Here is an 18589-nt window from a genome sequence, read left to right as displayed (position 1 = left end):
CACATATATGAGACTATATTTGATGTTCTGCCATTTAAAGTTAAAATTCATGCGAAACTTCAAAAAATCCTAATGTGAATGTTTTTATTTTCTAATTTTCGGTCAATATATGCTAGTTGAATATTTTCTTTTTCTTTTCTTTTTTTCTTTTGTCTCGTAGGCCACACCTACGGCATAAGGAAGTTCCCAGGCTAGGGGTTGAATTGGAGCTGCAGCTGCCAGTTTGTGTCACAGCCACAGCAATGCAGAATCACAGCTGCATCTGCAACCTACACCACAGCTCACAGCAATGCTGGATCCTTAACCCACTGAATAAGGCCGGGGATCGAACCCGCATCCTCATGGATAATAGTCGGGTTTGTTATCGCTGAGCCATGACAGGAACTCCAATATTTTCCTAAAATAATAGTTCAGTCTTAATTTTATTCCATGAACTTTGTATTTTAAAGGTCTGTCTTTCATTTCTTAAACTAAAATAGCAGTATAAAATATTCAGTTCTGTGAAGCTGAACATATTTCATATTTTAAAAATTAGTTTATTTTCTCATTATTCATTGTTATATTTGGAAAATCAACAACAGAAAAAGAAGAAACCACAAAGAAAGGTCAAGCCTATAATTCTGCTACTCAGAAGTTAATATACTGCTATGTATATTTCATATTATTTTTTAAAACTCTACCACTCTCAAAACACCACTAGAAAATATAACAATGATCAAAATTTGAACATGAGTCACAGTTTAAATTATTCAATAAATGGAAATCAAATGAATTTTTAATAACAATACTCACCATATGTTAAATGTGTAGAACTGCCAGGTTACCAATATTTAAAACATCAAACCCCAAATTTCCATAACTGTCTCTAAACTTGACTTATAAATCTTTCAAAAAAATAAAAATTTATTTTCTAGGTTTAAAGTACAATTGAGGTTGTATTTGTCAGTGTGTTGCTTTTTTTTTTTTTTTTTTTTGGTCTTTTTGTCTTTTTAGGGTCGCACTGGTGGCATATGGAGGTTCCCAGGCTAGGGGTCAAATCGGACCTACAGCTGCCAGCCTACACCACAGCCACAGCAACATGGGATCCAAGGCATGCCTGTGACCTACACCACAGCTCACGGCAACGCCGGATCCTTAATCCACTGAGCAGGGCCAGGTATCGAATCTGAGTCCTCTTGGATGCTAGTCGGGTTCGCTAACTGCTGAGCCACTACAGGAACTCCTCTTGCTTCCTTTTTTCATATGATTTTTATTTTTTCCATTATAGTTGATCTACAGTGTTCTGTTAATTTCTACTGTACAGTAAAGCAACCCGGTCATACATATTTTTTTTTTCTCACATTATCCTCCATCATGTTCCATCACAACTGATTAGATATAGTTCCCTGTGCTATACAGCAGGATCTCATTGCTTATCCCCTCCACATGCAGTAGTTTGCATCTATTAACCCCAGACTCCCAATCCATCCCATTCTCTCCCCCTCTCCCTTGGCAACCACAAATCTATTCGCCAAATCCTTGAGTTTCTTTTCTGTGGAAAGTTTCATTTGTGCCATATATTAGATTCCAGATAATGTGATATCATATGCTATTTGTCTTTCTCTTTCTGACTTACTTCACTCAATATGAGAGTCTCTAGTTCTACCCATGTTGCTGAAAATGGCATTATTTTGTTCTTTTTTATAGCTGAGTAGCATTCCATTGTGTATATATACCACATATTCTTAATCCATTCATCATCGATGGACATTTAGGTTGTTTCCATGTCTTAGTTATTGAGAATAGTGCTGAAATAAACATATGAGCACATGTATCTTTTTCAAGGAAAGTTTTGTCAGAATACATGCCCAAGAGTGGGATTGCTAGGTCATATGGTAATTCTATATTTAGTTTTCTGAAGTTCCTCCATACTGTTTTCCACAATGGTTGTACCAATTTACATTCCCACCAACAGTGCAGGAGGGTTCCCTTTTCTCCACACCCTCTCCAGCATTTATTATTTGTGGACTTCTTAATGATGGTCATTCTGACAGGTGTCAAGGTGGTACCTCATAGTAGTTTTGATTTGCATTGCTCTGTTAGTGATGTTGAGCATTTTTTCATGTGCTTGTTGGACATCTGCATATCTTCTTTGGAGAAATGTCTATTCAGGTCTTTTGCCCATTTTTCAATTGGGTTGTTTTTTTTTTTTTTTCTGTTGAGTTGTGTAAGTTGTATATTTTAGAGATTACGCTCTTGTCAGTTGCTTCATTTGAAACTATTTTCTCCCATTCCATAGGTTGTCTTTTTGGGTCTTTTGTGATTTCCTTTGCTGTGCAAAATCTTGTCAGTTTGATTAGGTCCCATTGGTTTGTTTTTACTTTTATTTCTGTTGCCTTGGGAGACTGACCTAAGAAAGCATTTGTAAGGTTAATGTCAGAGCATTCTTGGTTTCTTCATTAATCAACATTGATTGAGTTCAAATATCTGAGATAGCAAATGAAGTACACCAAATGCAGAGAAGATTGTGTCCAGCTGAGGACGAAATAAATAAAAAGACAAATATACCATTCAACCAATTAGTTCAAAGGTCAGCAAAGTTTTTCTTCAGAAGGTTAGATAGTAAATATTTTAGGCTTTGTGGGCCATAGGGTTTCTATTACAAGTACTCACCACTGACATGGTAACATAAGGCAGCCATAGGCTTTGCATAAAGAAATAGATGTTAGAGTTCTCTTGCTGTGAGGTGGATGAAGGATCTGGCATTGTCACTGCAATGGCTTAAGTGGCTGCTATGGCGTGGGTTTGATCCCTGGCCTGGAACTTCCACTTGCCACAGGCACAGCCAGGAAAAAAAATAAAAAGAGGAATAGGTGTTACTGTGTTGCAGTTAAACTTTATTTGCTAAAAGAGACAGTGGGCCACATTTGCTTTGTCAGGCCATAGTTTATCAACCCTATATTAGCAGTCATTGGGAGTTCCATTGGGGCTCAGTGGTTAATGAACCCGACTAGTATTCATGAGGATACCTGTTTGATCCCTGCACCTGCTCAGTGGGTTAAGGATCCAGTGTTGCTGTGGCTGTGGCATAGGCCGGCAGCTACAGCTCCGATTCGACCCCTAGACTGGGAACCACCATATATAACAGGTGAGGCCCTAAAAAAAAAAAAAAAAAAAAGAAGGAAAAAAGAAAAAAAAAGACAAAAATAAATAAATAAATATAAATAAATAAAATAAAATAAATTAGCTGTCATTGTACTTACTGGATGAAAGTAAGACAAAAAGCAGGATTGAATTTTTTCCAGTTAATTAATTAACTTTACAGATAAACAACTATGTTATACATATTCTGAAAGTGCTGAAGAATTTGTCTACAAGTTGCTTAGAAACAGAATTTCATTATTTATATATTCCATTATATATGCTTATATATATAGTTAAAAATTTTTTCCATTATTTATATATTATTCCATTGTTTATATATTCTATTATACATATAGTGTATTGATATAGTTCAAACCTCTTCTGGTCTCTCATCATGTTACCATTGGAAACCTTTCCCTTGGCTTTATAAGGGCTTGGGGGCATTCTCTTGAGTACCAGCAAGAAAAAGAGGGGGAAAACTTGAAGTGTTTACTGAAAGAAAACTTAGTGAAGGGATGACTTAGGTGTGGGGAGTTGAGTGAACCAACAGAGGGTGAAGCACTCAGGGAGGAGCAATACCAGGGAGGGCAATCTTCCCTTGGCCTGAGGGGGCAGGAGAAAGAAACTGTGTTACTAGAACCTTGAAAGCCCATAGACTTGGAAGAGGAACCATTGAACAGGAGCTGTCTATAAAGAATGGAGCTATTGCCATCCTTATGCTGCAGAAGAAAAAATTGGGAAAGAATATCCCAAACTCTCTTTCTCTTATATATTATAAATCGCTGGCCAGTGCTCCCCACTGCTGAACCCCTTGAGAAGGAGAGGGCAGGAGAACCCAGATGATGCAACTTTTTGGCATGTGAAAAGTGTGGATAACACCTAGAACCATGTCTATAGATTCTTTGATAGCCATACAAGATGGCAATTCTTAAAAAGCTTGAACCTTTGGTGAAATAACATGATGGAAGAGAAGGAGTCAAAAAGTACATTAAGAATAAAATGCCATAAACTGTGTGGTATAGAATTTGATATATAAGAATTGTTAAGGTAAGGTATAAACTAAATCTCTTTTTTATTGACAAATGTATAGTATCAGTGTTCTACAGTGGCTTGTACATAGTATGTACGCTGAATGCATGAATAAATTTAAGATAATTTTTCATAACTTTAATTTAAAGAACTTGATTTTTTTTTTCTTTTTGGCTGCCCCCCCTCCCCAGCATATGGAGTTCCCAGGCCAGGGATCCAATCAGAGCTGCAGTTGTGACCCTAAGCCGAAGCTGCAGCAATGTAGGATCCTTAACGCTATAACATGTGAGTGGAACCTGTATCCCAGACTCCCAAGATGCCACATTTGCACTACAGCAGGAACTCCAAGAACTTGAATTTTAAGTAGCAGGAAGTATAATTATTTAAGAGACATTATTTTAAAAGAAAACAATAAAATTGGGTTAACATGACTATGAGGCACCGGTGATTCTCTTATCTCTGCCCCTCACTCACAGCCAGAACTGGAAGCACTACACACAAACCAACTTTCACTAAAACCCATTCATTCAAAATTTAGAATGAACCCTCATTTGAAATTATTTAGTCATCATTCTGCTTAATAAAAGTAAAATGGATAACAAATCCGAGTTATGACCTTCACTTATATTTGACAAAATTCAATCAGCCGCTTCCAAAATCATTGTGAAATCAGCGTGGGAAGCAGCTATGGTACTGACTGAAATAATGTTAGCAGGTAGTATCGACTAGATCACCTGTAGTTCCCAATACATTAGTCATATGAAGACTCTGACTCTAAATTAGGAAGAAACTATTTGTATGTACTTGTTACCTTTCCCAAATTCATACACATGTTCTGAAGATACTTACTAGCATAAGTCTAAAAAGATAAGTTCTCAAATCCTGAATTGAGCATATTTTGATCCCAGAGGCTTTAGATTTTATTCCCTTTCCTTGTTTTAGTTTGAGATGTGGCAATAATATATCACTTCTAGTAGAGTTACAAACAATTTTTGAATTTTGGTAGCTCTGAATTAGATACGCAGCTGTCTCCAACTCCTTTATTTTATCTTTTATTTACCATGGCCCTATCTTACTCATACAAAGGTCATAAAAACAATGGCCACATTTTTCCTGTTGCTCCATATGAAAGTACTTTTCTCTTACTCATCTTGCAAGAGCATATCAAATTACATACAACTGGCAAAAATCAACATGATTTTGTGAAGAGCAAATCCTGCCAAACTAATTTCTTTTTTTTCCCCTTTTAACAAACTGCAGAACCTGGCAGATGGTATAGCAATGACCACCTCTACAAAACATCATCTGTGTCTACTTACTGGTATATAGATCATGTGCTCTTAAACATACTGTGGCGCTCCAGTCAGAGGTAGAATCACGAAAGGAATGTTTCCTCTCCACTCACTGCACTTCTGAATGCTGATCTCAGCATAAAGGCAGAAATGAGACTGGAATTGGTTACCAAGTGTGCCAAGGACACACAGATTGTACATCACCCTTGTCTGCAGAGAAGCAGGAGAGTGGAATTCCGCCTGACCTGGAAATCAAGTGACGTGGTGTTACCAGGATTTCTCCAAACTGTAAATAACATAATATCCTTGTACTTCTGCACTAAAGGACCCCATTCTACATGGGTACTACAAACAAAACAAAACAAAAAAAAACTGGCCACTAAGAAGTGGTGAAGAAACTAATATTCCCCCAGAAAATCCTGCGTTTCAAAAATAATCTTTTAGTAACATCTGATGCTTCCTGAGCTCATGAAAAACACCATCCACATGCCCTAGATGTACTGTCAGCCTAAAATTTGGTCAAAGGGTTTTGTCCAATATGAGAACTTCCTGTTCAGTTCTTTTCCTTTGTCCATTCAGTGAATGTGTATTCTGAGTAATTATTATGAGCCAGGCACTGAGGATACAAAGATGAATAAGCTGTTTCCTTATGACACATGAAACCTCAGGGACCTTGGAGTCAACGAGGAAATACAGACAAACTGATTATTCTATAATAGTGAAGGGGATTTGGCATTGCCATGAGTTGTGGTACATGTTCGGATCCTGTGGTGTGATGGCTGTGGTGTAGGCTGGTAACTGTAGCTCAGATTGGAGCCCTAGTCTGGGAACCTCCATATGCTGCAAGTGGGGCCCTAAAAAGCAAAACAAACAAACAAACAAACAAACAAAAAACAAAAACAATGCAATGTGTGATAGGTACTACTTGAGGAAGAAACAAGGCTCATTTTTAATGGAGAGTCATGAACGGCTCCACAGAGAGGTGACTTTTCAGCCAGGTCTCAAATGAAAATTAGATATTTAGTGGGGAGGGGAAGTCCAGGTGGAAAAAAAACAGAAGCAACACGTCAAAGTACAGAAGAGCACGATATGTCTGGGAGTCACGAACAGCCTTCTATAGAGGAAGAACATAATTTCCCAGGGGTGGAGAAGAGTGGGAAATAAAAGTTGAGGTCATACTGTGAAGAAACCAAAATACTGTACTAATGAACTGGCCTTTATCCTAAAAGCAACAGGGTTCAATAAAAATTTCTTTTTTAAAACAAGGGAATGGTATCAGATTTCTCTTTTAAAAAGAAAATACTAGCAGTACTGTAGTGGGGAGAATAGAAAAAGGTAAGTCTTCAGGCAGAGAAACCAGATAGGAGTTCCTCCTGATAAAGTTTATAGATTAAAGTGCACTGATTTTGGAGTTCCCCCATGGCTCAACAGGATTTGGTGCTGTCTCTGTTGTGGATCTGGTTACAGCTGTGGCATGGGTTTAATCCCTGGCCTGGGGAACCTATCTGCATGCTCCAGGTGCAGTCGGAAAAAAAAATATATATATATATATATATATATATATATATATATATATATAGAGAGAGAGAGAGAGAGAGAGAGAGAGAGAAGGAGAGACAGGGAGAGACAGGGAGAGAGAATCCTTCTTTTGTTAATTGCAAGCGTAAAACTGACTTTCTGGACTTGTTGACAGACAGGAGGTTATGAACACTATGACGACCCACCCAACAGCTTGTTCATGTTGCCCTCTATTGGTAAAAGGAAAATAAATTATTGTCTAGGGTGTTATTTCATATTCATGTGCCAGTGATAGTTCAACTTACCTTAAATAATATTTGTTATGATTGGTGATATAAAAATACATGCTTCTCCTGGGTTATCAGAAGAAAATCAAAACACTAACTGTAAAAGATACATGCATCCCAATGTTCACTGCAGCATTACTTACAATAGCCAAGATATGGAAGCATTCTAAGTGTCCATCAACAGATGAATGGATAAAGAAGATGTGATACATCCCCCCCCCCCCACACACACAGAAGAATATTACTCAGCCATAAAAAAGAATGAAAAATTTCCATTTGGAACAACATGGATGGACCTGGAGGGTATAATTTTAAGTGAAATAAGTCAGGCAGGAAGACAAATACTACACATTATATTATCTACAAATACTACACATGTGGAATCTAAAAAAGAAAACAAAATAGTGAGCATAAAAAAAGAAATAGGCTCACAGATATAATGAACAAACTAGTAGTTATCACTGGAGAGAGGAAAGAGGGGAGGAACTCCATAGGGCCAGGGGATTAAGAGGTACAAACTACTATGTATAAAATAAATAAGATACAAGGATATATTGTATAGCACAGGGAATGTAGTCAGTATTTTATAATAACTATACATGGAGTACAATCTTTTTTTTTTCCACTGTATAGCATGTGGACCAAGTTATCCTTACATGTATACATTTTTTTTCCTCCCTTTGTTCTGTTGCGATGTAAGTATCTAGACATAGTTCTCAATGCTACACAGCAGGATCGCATTGTAAATCCATTCCAAGAGCAATAGTTTGCACCTGATAACCCCACACTCCCGATCCCTCCCACACCCTCCCTTCCCCCCAGGCAGCCACAAGTCTATTCTCCAAGTCCATGATTTTCTTTTCTGTGGAAATGTTCATCTGTGCTGGATATTAGATTCCAATTATAAGTGATATCATATGGTATTTGTCTTTCTGTGGAGTATAATCTTTAAAATTGTGAATCAGGAGTTCCCGTTGTGGCTCAGTGGTTAACGAATCCGACTAGGAACCATGAGGTTGCGGGTTCGATCCTTGGCCTCGCTCAGTGGGTTAAGGATCCGGCGCTGCCGTGAGCTGTGGTGTAGGTTGCAGACTCGGCTCAGATCCCATGTTGCTGTGGCTCTGGTGTAGGCCGGCGGCTATAGCTCCGATTGGACCCCCTAGCCTGGGAACCTCCATATGCCACGGGAGCGGCCCTAGAAAAGACTAATAAATAAATAAATAAAATAAAATTGTGAATCACTATGTTGTATACCTGAAACGTATATAATAATATAAATCAACCATACCCCAATTTAAAAAATGCCAGCATTACATCACAAATATATGTGTATACCACCACTGAGGTTCTCAATCATCCTTCTCACATTATTCAACATAACCACCTACAAAGATTTCTTTCTTTGAAATTCAGGTTATTCATAAATTTCATCACGACTGTGTGCCAAGAACTGCTAAGAGTAGAGGATACAAAAATGAATCTCAAGTTCACAATGTTAAAATTTACATATTAAATTTCACATTGTTAAAATTTACATATTAAAAGTAAAATTTAAATACCATTAATGTGGTGATATCAGTGCATAAATATATTAATATGTGCTATGCAAAATGCTCTACAATAAAGGTAATCCATATCTGTGTTTTGAATACTTATTATACATCTTAATATGTTCAGTATTAATCACATTACCAAAAACTGTAACTTACACAGGTTGACTTACAAGAGTATGTCTTCATTGTAGGAAAATCAGATATTTTATTTATTTTATTTATTTATTTATTTTTCTTTTTAGGGCCGCACCAACGGCATATGGAGGTTCCCAGGCTAGGGGTCTAATCAGAGCTGTAGCCGGCAGTCTACGCCACAGCCACAGCAATGTGGGATCCTTAACCCACTGAGTGAGGCAAGGGATCAAATCCGCAAGCTCCTGGTTCCTAGTCAGATTCATTTCTGCTGCACCAAGATAGGAACTCCAAAAATATTTTAAAAGGACTGCATTGAATCTGTAGATCACTTTGGGTACTATAGATGTTTTAACAACATTTATTCTTCTAATCCATGAATACAAGATGTTTTTCCATTTATAAGTATTCTCTTTTAATATTCTCTTTTGATATTTTTTGATATTTTAAGAAATTGATATTTTTTGATATTTTAAGTATTCACAAGTATTTTCTTGTGTGTATGTGTGTTTATTTTTTAAAATTATTTCCCCAATACAATTTTTTTCTACTGTACAGCATGGTGACCCAGTTACACATACATGTACACATTCTATTTTCGCACATTATCGTGCTCCATCATAAGTGATTAGATATAGTTCCCAGTGCTACACAGCAGGATCTCATTGCTAATCCATTCCAAAGGCAATAGTTTGCATCCATTAACCCCAAGCTCCCAATCTGTTCATTTTCTTTCATTGATATCTTACAGTTTCACCTTCTTGGTTAAATTTACTCCTAAATATTTTACTGTCTTTGATGCCACTGTAAATGGAATTGTTTTCTTAATTTCTGTTGCAGATGGTCTTTGTTAGTGTATAAAACAATTAAGTTCTATATATTTATTTTGTATCCTACAAAACTTTACTGGATTTTTTTATTTGTTATAAAATTTTGATGGAGTCTTTAGGGTTTTCAGACAGTTCTACTTCTTCATTTCTGATTTGGTTGCCTTTTATTTGTTTTGCTTGCTTACTTGCTCAGCTAGGACTTTTCGGTACTATGATGAATCAAAGTAATGAGTGGGCACCCTTGTCTTGTTCTTGAAAAAGCTTTCAACCTTTTATTTATTTATTATTTATTTAGTCTTTTTTTTTTTTTTTTTTTTTTTTTTTTTCCTTTTCTTGAGCCGCTCCCATGGCATATGGAGGTTCCCAGGCTAGGGGTCGAATCGGAGCTGTAGCCACAGGTCTACGCCAGAGACACAGCAACGGGGGATTCGAGACGTGTCTGCGACCTACACCACAGCTCACAGCAACACCGGATCCTTAACCCACTGGGCAAGGCCAGGGATCGAACCTGCAACCTCATGGTTTCTAGTTGGATTCGTTAACCACTGGGCCACGACGGGAACTCCTCAATTTTTCACCATTACGTATAGTGTTAGTTGTGGTCTTGTCATACATGGCCTTTATTATATTGAGGGTGTTCATTCTACACCTAATTTTCTGAGAGTTTATCACTAAAGGAGGTTTAATTTTGTGAAATGCGTTTTCTGCATTTATTGAGATGATCATATGATTTTAAAAACCTTTTATTCTATTAATGTGGTGTATCATGCTTATTGATTTGCATAGGCTAAATTATACTGCATCCCAGGGATAAATACCAGTTGATAATGATGTATATGATTATTTTTTTATTATGTTAAAATACAAATAACATAAAATTTACCATTTAACTCTTTTTAAGTGTACAGTTCAGTGTCATTAAGTATACTCAAATTGTTGTACAATTCTTGTCATCATCCATCTCCAGAATTTTTCATAATCCCAAACTGAAACTCTGTAGACATTACATAATAACTTTCCATTTCCCCCCACTCTTCCCAAACGGGAAACCACCATTCTACTTTCTGTCATTTTATAAAGCTGGCTAATTTAGGATGCCATATAAATGGAATCATACAATATTTGTCCTTTTGTTCTATTTCACTTAGCATAATGTCTTCAAAGTTTATCCATGTTGTAGCAAATATCAGAATTATGTTATCAGGAGTATGAAAATCCAGCTCCCTTTTCTCAAAATGAGACAAACTCTAATATATAAAGAGTATCCCTGAGTTCCCTTGAGGATCAGGCTGAAGCTACTCTCATCAGTACTTTACCTGAAGTCACACCTTAGCTTGACTTCTTCCCTTTCCTCTCCTGATACTTACACTCCCATATTATTTTCTTTAGGGAGCAATTTCTTGATAAATCACTTGCACTAGAATCCTCCTCTCAGGGGTTCCTTCTGGGGAACCCAAGGTAAGACATCAAGAAACAACTTGTAGAAGTGTCTGTTATGGTTCAGTGGAAATTTACCTGACTAGTATCCATAAGGATGCAAGCTGGATCCCTGGCCTTGCTCAGTGGGTTAAGGATCCAATGTTGCCATGAGCTGTGGTGTAGGTCACAGAGGAGGCTCAGATCCCACATTGCTGTGGCTGTGGTGTAGGCTGGCAGCTGCAGCTCCGATTCCATCCCTAGCCTGGGCACTTCCATGTGTTACAGGTGCAGCCCTGAAAAGAAAAAGAAAAAAAAAAAAGGAAATAAGAAACAACTTGTATTCAGAATATTAAAACAAAACAAAACAAAAACCCTCCTTCAAAAAATAATAAGTTGAGTTCCTGCTGTGGCAAAGGGGTTCAAGAGCATCCTGGGAGTGCTGGGCAGCAGGTTCAATCCCCTGCTCAGCACAGTGGGTTGGGGATCTAGTATTGCTGCATCTGCAGCTTAGGTGGAGACTGTGGCTCAGATTTGGTTCCTGGCCCAGAAACTCTATATACCAGGAGCTCCATATGCCATGAGGCAGCCAAAAATGGAAAAAAAAAAAAAAAAAAAAAAAAAAAAAAGAACATGCACGCTATCTAAAAGGAAAAGGACAAAAGATTTGAGCAGATATTTCATAAAAGAGGATATACAAATGATCAATAAATATATGAAAAGGAGTTCCCATCATGGCACAGTGGTTAACGAATCCGACTAGGAACCATGAGGTTGCGGCGCAGTGGTTAATGAATCCGACAAGGAACCATGAGATTGCGGGTTCGATCCCTGCCCTTGCTCAGCGGGTTAACAATCCAGCGTTGCCGTCAGCTGTGGCTGCAGACACAGCTCGGATCCCGCGTTGCTGTGGCTCTGGCGTAGGCTGGCGGCTACAGCTCCGATTCGACCCCTAGCCTGGGAACCTCCATATGCCATGGAAGCGGCCCAAGAAATGGCAAAAGACAAAAATAAATAAAGAAATAAATATATGAAAAGGTAATCTATTTCATTAATCGTCAAGGAAATGCAAAATGAAATCACAGTGGTATACCAATACACACCCACCTGAAAGGCTAAAATGAAATTACTAAGGGTTGGTGAGGATATGGAATAAAGAAAGCTCTCATATTACCAGTGGAAGTGTAAACTGATATTCTGGAAGACTGGTGGCATATAGTAAAACCAAATGTGTACATCCTATAATAGAATAATTCAACTCCTAAGTAAATATCCAATGTCTGTCTATGTATAAGAAAGACAAGTGCTAGGATGTTCATATAGCACTATTTTGTAATAGTCTCAAACTGGGAACAACCCAAATGCCCATCAACAGCGAAATGAATGAATAAATAAATAGAATGAACTATCCATCATAAAGCATGAACTATACAGAACAATATACCTGATTCTCATAATGTTGAGTCTATACAGAACAATATAGATGATTTTCATAATATAACGTTGAGTGAACAGAGGCAGATGTTATACAATTGAGTGGATGTTATACAAAATTCCACTGATATTAAGGACAAAAATAGGTGAAATTAATCTTTACTCTTAGAGGTGGAATAGTATATATTTCTAGAAAATGTTTTTAAATACTTTTTTTTTTTTTTGGTCTTTTTGTCTTTTAGGGCCATACCCGTGGCATATGGAGTTTCCCAGGCTGAGTCTAATTGGAGCTGTAGTTGCCAGCCTACACCTCAGCCACATTCACCTGAGCTGAATCTGTGATCTACATCACAGCTCATAGTAACGCCAGATCCTTAACCCACTGATCAAGGCCAGGGATCGAACCTGTGTCCTCATGGATGCTGGTCAGGTTTGCTAACCGCTGAGCTATGGTGGGAACTCCTAAAATACTTTTTAAATAATTAAAATAACTCCTACTCGAATAACTGAATAAATTATTGTACAGCAACACAAAGGCATATTATACAGTTGCAAAAAAGAATGACAAATACCTCTGTGAACAGGTATGGATAGATTTTAGGATACATTTTTTTTTTAGTGTAAAAAGCAAAGTGCAAGAGAGTATTTACCTTTATGTAAGAAAAAAGGGAAAAATATATCTTTATCTGCTTATTTGTGGAAGAAGGAAGAGGAGGAGGAGGGGAAGTGATAGAAAGTTTTAAATTGTAATAGTCCCTTTGTTCCATCCAGCCATAATGATGGTATTTGCTTTCTGCAATTGCTACCTCCAGGATAACTCAGTGTTTTCTTTTTGTCTTTTCAGTTCAGCAATAACTAATTAGCAGTTTTATATCAAGTTACGCTTTTTTTTCTTTCTTTCTTTCTTTTTCTTTTTTTTTTTTTTTTTTTGTCTTTTTGCCTTTTCCAGGGCCATATGCGGCATATGGAAGTTCCCAGGCTAGGAGTCCAATCGGAGCTGTAGATGCCGGCCTACACCAGAGCCACAGCAACGCGAGATCCGAGCCGCATCTTCGACCTACACCACAGCTCCCGGCAATGCCGGATCCTTAACCCACTGAGCAAGGCCAGGGATCGAACCCGCAACCTCATGGTTCCTAGTCAGATTCGTTAACTACTGCGTCATGATGGGAACTCCTCAAGTTATTCTTTAAAAAAAATAACTGGTGTGGTTTCTGCCTCTTGGCAGCTGTCTAAAAGGAGAATGTATCAGAAGGATTCATTGCATTTTGTGGGATATGAGGGCAGTAGTTCCTCAGAAAGAGCATGGGATAATAAAATCATTAGTTTGGTAGGTCTCATATCCTGTCCTGCTTCTCTGTTTCACTCTGCCTAGCAACTGTCTCTTCTACTCTGTTTACGTATCAGGTTATTGCTATACTCCAGCTTTGAAGTTTTAAAATTTCCTTCACTCAAAACAGTAGCTCAGTCTGAATAAGAATGTTATGGTCCCAATTTCAAATTTCTGATGTAAAGAATCTGATGGTTCCAATTTAAGTCAGATCTTTACTGTAGTCTCATTATCTGTAACCAAGGAGTGAAGTCATATAAGTAGAGATATGGTATTCCAGGGGTCATCTTATGGAGACAGAAGTTAAGCTAGGTCATTGTGAGATATACCAACACCCAAAAAGAACTGAATATAATTGCTGAGTGGAAATAAAAAAGAGCCATGTATAATACAAGCCCATTTCTATAAAATAGAACAAAACTATCTATATACAAATATATGTTTATTGCTAATATAGGTTTTAGAAGAGTCTACGGAGACTTCAGTAAGCAGGAAAGAAAGACTAATTTTTTAACTCATTATGAAATGATTTCAGACTTACAAAAGAACTGCAAAAACAGTACAAAGAATGCCTGTATACCCTTAACTTCCCCAAATATTAAATGTTACATAACAATATTAAAGATATCAAAATCAAGAAAATAACACCAACAAATACCACCAAACAATCTATAGGCCATATTCAAATTCTGCCAACTGTATCACTAATGTGAGACCTCTCCTGGACTAGGATGCAACAATCTAGTATCACACAATGTATTTAGCTGTCTCCTTAGTCTCTTTAATCTGGGACAGTTCTCAATCTTCCTTTGTCTTCTGTGACCTTGATACTTTTTCTCTTTGCCATTAATAAGTGTCTTCTGGGAAGATACTTTGACATTATGTAAAAAAATCTCATTTCTCCATATTTTAGTCCACCAATTTTAGCATCCATTAATCTTTCCAGAAACAATTCTGGAACAAATACAGTGTTTGGCAACTGGTGATTTTCTATTTCTTCTTCTTCAATATATATATTTTTACTTCTTCAGTATTTATTGCTTGGGAATTCTACTGTAACAAAGAGCTTTCCCTACCCTACTTCTATTTATTTATTTGGTTTTTTAATCATATGGTCTTATGGACACTGGTTTTATTCCATGGATTATATTACAATCATTTATTTTATGCTTAAATTTTCCTAAATTTGGCCATTGGGACCCTCTTCATGTTGGTTTCTATGTTCTTTCAACACACCACATTATTATTATTATTTTTGGTCGCACCCGCAGCATGTGGAAGTTCCGGGACCAGGGATCAAACCCATCCACAGTTGTGACTTGCTCCAGAGCTGAAACAATGCTGGATCTTTAACCTGTTGTGACACCTAGGAACATCCCCCCATCATTTTTTGATCACTTATTTTTCGGCACTGCAAAATGTTCCAGGCTCCTCTCGTTCTCTCACTGTTCCAGCCCTGGAGTCAGCCATTTCTCTAAGGAACTTTGGTTTCTTTTTATTTTTTGGCAAATCATATTTACAGAATCAAATCTGGGCACTGGGTGGGGTTGTGGCTACTAGGGTGTCATTGCTTCTAGGCCCTCTCATCAGACAAAGCTGGGGAATATATGTATATATGCATACAGTAATAATTATTTCTCTCTCTCTATCTTTTTGTATACACATGAACACACTTCTGTTTCTACATTTATCCAAAACCATTAGCTCATATTTATAGTTTTTTCCCTGTTTTACTGAGGTGTAAAGAACAAATAAAATTGCATATATTTAAAGTGTAGAATATTAATTGATATACATATACATTGTGAAATGATTACCACAATTATGTCTGTTAACACATTACCTCATATACTTATTTTTTTTTGGTATGTGCAGTAAGAATGCTTAAAATCTACTCAGCAAATTTCAAGTATACAATACAGTATTATTAATTATAGTCACCATGCTGTACATTAGATCCCTAGAATTAGGTAGGTAAAATGAAACTATTCTCCTTATGCTCTTCATTGCGTCTCTTCACAGATTTTTTTGCTCCAACAATGTGCTGGAACTTCTCAGTTGGACTCCTAGACCCCCACAAAGTACTCTCATCTGTGAGTGACTGCCAAAATTTGATGTTCTATAGTGGGATGATGGTAGAAAATTCTCCTTTTCTGCCATTTTGCTCATGAATTTTTAAATTCCAATCCAACATCAGAGAGGTTATTCTCATTTTCCCCTTTTATTATTTATAATTCCTTCTTTAATGCTGCAAATACCAATAAAATAATAAAAACATATTGACCCCCTATCTCTATCAGAACTGTGCTCTATGCTTTGCATACATACCTCACTTCATCTTCATGATAACCCTATGGTCGGCAATATTTTAACCTGAATTTTATAGAAAAGAGTGCAATATCAATAAATTAAGCAATATTGCTAAATATATATTAAGTATTAGAATGAAGATTCGGCTCCAAGAAGTCTGACTCCAGAATTCATGTTCTTGACCACTATGCATATCCTATTTATAAAAACTGAGGAAGCTAGTACAGTATAAACCAATCTCACCCATATATGTGGATATAATAGTCTAATCATAGGGATTTAAAAATTAGGAGCTCCCGTGTGGTTCAGTGGGTCAAGGACCCGACATTGTCTCTGTAAGGATGCTGGTTCGATCCCTGGCCTCACCCAGTGGGTTAAGGATCCACTATTGCTGCAAGCTATGGTGTGGGCCACAAGTGTGGCTCCAACTTGGCGTTGCTGCAGCTATGTGGCACAGGCTTACAGCTGTAGCTCTGAGTTGACCCCTAGCCTGGAAACTTCTATATGCCACAGGTGTGGCTGTAAAAATAAAAAAAAAAATTATAAAAATTATATGTAAACTCTCAAGCAGTAAATACTGAAGGAAACATAAGTAAATATTCAATCCCGGGATGACAGAGAATTCTGTGACCTTACAAGTGTCTACTCCCCAGCTGTATCAGTCACTTCAGGATACGTGGAGGATATGCCCTTTTTTGGCTGTGGCAGGAACCAGGTTAAAAAAGAATTTGTAGCTGTATGTATTTTTTTCTCAGGGATCATTCTTGGCTTGTCAGTCTTCCTCCCTGTTTGAACTCTCTTTGCACTGCCTTCTCTGTCAGACAGATCAGCTTTGAATTAGAGCTTCCTCTTCTCATTGTCCTGACTGAATTTGGCATCTGACCCTAGACTATTGGTCTTGGCACTACTAACCCAGCAACTCCATAGGAAACTGACCTGGTAATTATCCTCTTGGCTCCACTTACCACAGCCTCATGCCCACTTCCAGCCCAGGAACTCAGGGATCTCCCATGCCTCTCAGGCCCCCATCTGTCTCAGATAGGAAACTGGGCAAGAAGTAATGGAAAATACACGTGCAAACAAACAAGAAAAGATGGATAGATTTGACTAAACCGTGAAGTGTAAAATTCTATTCTTCAAGATGACATACAATTCTATGATTCTATATACACACATGCAATAATGGATTTTTTAACTGCTTATATTTCTTAGTACTGGTATTTGCCTAATACTACTCTTTTTTTTTTTTTTTTTACAAATTTATACTTTGAAATATTTCAAACCTACAGGAAACTTTGAAGAATAATAACAATGAACACCCACATACACTTTACCTACATTCAGGAATTAAGAGTTGAATTTTTCTACCATATCTAAACATATATGGTCTCTATCCAAAGAAATTTATGTGCATTTTGAATCTTGTCACATGCGATGTGTTTCAGGGATCCCATGATTGCCCCATGATTAGTGATTCATTAGAAGGATTTATAAGGCTCAAATCAGGTTATATTCATGGCTAAGGTTTATTACAGCAAAAGGTTCAGAGCAAAAGCAGCAAAAGAAAAGATATGCATTGGGCAGAATCCAGAGAGATCAGATTCAGGCTTTTCAGTCCTTCCCCATCAAGGGCTACATAAGATGTGCCTTCTTTCTAGCAGAAGACATGTACAGAACATCTCCACTCAGGGGAGCTGATTCAAATCTCAGGGTCCAAGGCATTTGTGGAAGTCTGATCACATATGCACATTCTGGTAGATGACCATTCAAGGTAACTGAAACTCAGAACCTAAACAATGAAATAGTGCACATCAGCAATCTTGATGTTTGTGCAAAACAGTTCTGACAAGCTGGTAAACCATGGCCCATTGCTCCAGGTGTGTACAACAAAAAATAATCAAAGTTAACATAAACTTCCAAGGACTACATGCCCAGGGGTTGGCAATCATCAGTCATGGTCCAGGTTTCCTTGGAGAAATGCAAGGAGAGGGCTATTAGACCTACTATATTAACTCCTTACACCATACCTTTGCTTGTGCTGTTCCTGCCATTTAAATCACCTTCCCAGAAGTCTAGCTCAAGTTCCATATTCTCTCCAGCACTTGCACAAGGCCCTTCCTGTAGCAGGTACTTCCTAACCATGGGCTCAGTGAAGGAAATTTGAGTGAAGCCTTCTCAGACATATCAATCCAGTGACTTCTTCCTTTCCACTGAATTTTCCATTTATTTTACAATTAACCATATAAAGCCTAGGAATATGTCTTATATTGCTATCTGATTTTGTCATTAATATTTTCAAGTTTATATTTTCTTCTTAAGCAGATGTTAAATGAGG

At 37.4% G+C, this 18589-nt stretch overlaps 1 long non-coding RNA gene across 1 annotated transcript in view; it reads right to left on the bottom strand.

Moving 5' to 3' along the window:
- LOC102163556 overlaps positions 2300-18589 on the bottom strand; it is a 60694-nt gene continuing 44404 nt past the window's right edge. The window contains exons 2-3 of the long non-coding RNA XR_302482.3: positions 5472-5689; positions 2300-2514 (exon numbers count right to left, since the gene is read on the bottom strand). This is a non-coding gene — a long non-coding RNA (uncharacterized LOC102163556). The remainder of the gene's footprint in view (positions 2515-5471; positions 5690-18589) is intronic.

The sequence above is a fragment of the Sus scrofa genome, chromosome 3, assembly GCF_000003025.6.
Source record: "Sus scrofa isolate TJ Tabasco breed Duroc chromosome 3, Sscrofa11.1, whole genome shotgun sequence".
NCBI lineage: Eukaryota > Metazoa > Chordata > Mammalia > Artiodactyla > Suidae > Sus > Sus scrofa.
This window is presented reverse-complemented; position numbering and strand designations above follow the sequence as displayed.